Below are 2,797 nucleotides of genomic sequence, written 5' to 3'. Positions count from 1 at the left end.
AATTTCATGATTAGTTTATTCCACGGGACTGGACCATCTGCCCTGCTCTGGCCTTGCAGGACTGAGGGATTTAAAAGAATGACTTTTTTCTCTCTCCTAGACATGGTCCCCTGTGCAGATCCCTGTCACACACTATAACTTGCAAACCCAGAAGCTTTAACAGCCTGAAGTTCCTCTCAACATACTGAAGGCAGGAAGGGGACAGATGGATTCCTCTGCTCATTCGTCAGATGAGGAAAGCGACTTGCTCAAAGTCAGAGAGTTAGTGTTGAAAACAGGCCCCCTGCCTCGCAGTCCAGAACTCTTTGCACTAAAGAGCTGAAGGAACTCAAGGTAGGATCCTAAGCCCAAGGTATTCGAAGCCCCAGAGCAAGACGTTTCTCTCTGCCCTGCTCCCACAGGGCCTGTTTTGGGGGAGGGAAGGGGTCATAAAACATGAAGAGACAGCGATCCTCACACACTCGGGAAGTATCTGACATCCTGAACAGAAACCTTATCGAGGTGAGGAAAGCAGGCTCCTCCGACATGACCTCCACCCTCAGCATGTAGCTGCTCTCAGGTTCAGAAGGAGCCCTCCCACTGCAGCAAGAACCCTCCTGGGCAGGTCCCAGCCCCCTCTGACTCTTTCTGCTTATGCACCAGCACATGAGCTGAGGAGGAGAGACCAGACTTTCCAGATGCTAGAGACCCACCTCCTCCAGCATCTTGAATCCCAGTTTCTTTTTTTCTTTTCTTTTTTTAATATATATTTTATTGATTTTTTTTTTTTTTTTTACAGAGAGGAAGAGAGAAGGATAGAGAGCTAGAAACATCAGTGAGAGAGAATCATCGATCAGCTGCCTCTTGCACACCCCTTGCTGGGATGTGCCCGCAACCAAGGTACATGCCCTTGACCGGAATCAAATCTGGGACCCTTCAGTCCGCAGGCTGATGCTCTATCCACTGAATCAAACCGGTCTCTGCGAAGCCCAGTTTCTGAAGATACCTGGGTCCCCGCCATCCCTGGCACTGTCAGCTCTGGGGTCTCAGGGATGGGAAGCCCCAGGTTTTGGAAGCTGTTGCACACCTGGGTGACAGATATAGCAGCTGAGGATGCTGTCACCCTCAGGGGCCCGGGTGACCCTTCCTCAGCCAGAGTCCACTGCACACCAGCTACCTCACTTTGCAGCCAAGAGCGTCCCGGTCAGCCTGTCAGTCTGTGGCCCAGGTCTGTGGGAGGGTGAGGCGGGGTGAGTATTGATGGGAGGTCCCTCAGAAGATGAAACTGCCTTGTACCACTTCTACCCTCCACAGAACCCCAGGCGACATCATGCTTGGGGTCCTGGGGGAGAAATGAGATTGATGTTGCTATTCCTTTCTCCCTCTCTCTTTCTCTCTGACAGGGGTCTAGTAGGTAGATGAATATGGGGCAGATGAATATGAGCGGGGCTAGGTGGTGGTGAGTTTAGAAGACACGAGGAGGAACGTCTGTGGGCCAGGGACAGGATCAAGAGCCCTAAGGAGGGGAAAGTGTTTAAGAGGTGGAGATTTGTGCATCTGCCCTGTCGGCTCTCTTCCCCATCTGCAGCTGTCCACTTGTAGCCGTCCTCAGGATCCAGCTCAGATTCCACCTCCTCTTTCTCACCTCTTCCTCCCCCGAGCCTCTCAGATGGTAGGCTCCTTCTCTCCTTTGGGGCCCACTGCAGTTTGTCTCTTTTAGTGAAGCACCTTCTGCCTAATAAGACGGTTCATAATCCTCACCAGACTGAAAGCTTCCTATATGGCCCCGCTCTGCAGAACCCGCCCTCCAAGACAGGGCCTGGGGCAAAAGGGGGATGGCTAGGAATGTTGGTTGAACGAATGAATACGTGAATGACTCATGAACCAATTATATGAGTAAAACGACTAAGGGAGTAGGTGAGAATAAGTGAACACAGAAGTGAAATGAAAAGAATAAGTAAATGGTTCAGAGGGTAATTGAGTGCAAGGGGCCACACTGTGCAGGCTGTGGCTTCGAAGTGCAGGTAGGATGGGGCCACAGTTGACTGCGGGATGGAAAAGGGGTGTGAGTCTGGGTGTGGTGCATTTATCCCAGCCGGCGAGGAACAGAGATGGGGACAGTTCAGAGGTGAGCAACCAGCCTCGAACTCCCGGTAGGCAGTCTCCGTGAGGCACTGGACCAGGGCCTCAATGACTCAAAGGTAGTAGGTCCACACGCTCCCGCCCCAGGCCCTGCCCCTGCCCCAGGATTAGTCTGGGAGTTGAGGAGAGTTCCTTTGAAAAGCATTCAAGCTAAGCGCTGAAGGATCCCTGGGAATCAAACAGGTGGAAGGGAAGATGTGAAGAATGAGGATACAGCTCTGTAGTTCCCATTGGCCCGGGCAAGTCTCGCTCGATGGTTGGAACTCCCTTACGGGAGCTGACTCAGTTGGCCAGAGCTGACAACTCCTGTTCTGTCTGCTCCCCTGTGTCCAGCTGCCTCTTTCCTGTTCATTCAAAACCCGCCCCCGGCCCTTCCTCTGCCAGGACCAGCTGCTGGCCCTCAGCCCTATAACGTGGAGACCAGAACTGATGGTAGTACCACACCATGAAATATTCTGGGAAAGGAGTGAGAGGACATAGTTGCTCAAAAAAGGTGGGAATAGAATTTAGAGTCATAGCTGGAGGGGACCTTGGACACCCTCTAGTCCAACTGCCTCACTGTACAGGTGGGGACAAGGGTTTGCCCAAGGACCCACAGCCAAGCCCAGAACCCTTCCTTAGACATTAACCCTTCCTTAGACAGCTCTGTGAGCAGGACAGGAGTTTTATCTCTGAT

The sequence above is a fragment of the Pipistrellus hanaki genome, assembly GCF_964339955.1.
Source record: "Pipistrellus hanaki genome assembly, chromosome: 9".
NCBI classification, from domain to species: domain Eukaryota; kingdom Metazoa; phylum Chordata; class Mammalia; order Chiroptera; family Vespertilionidae; genus Pipistrellus; species Pipistrellus hanaki.
Note: the sequence above shows the minus strand (reverse complement) of the source record.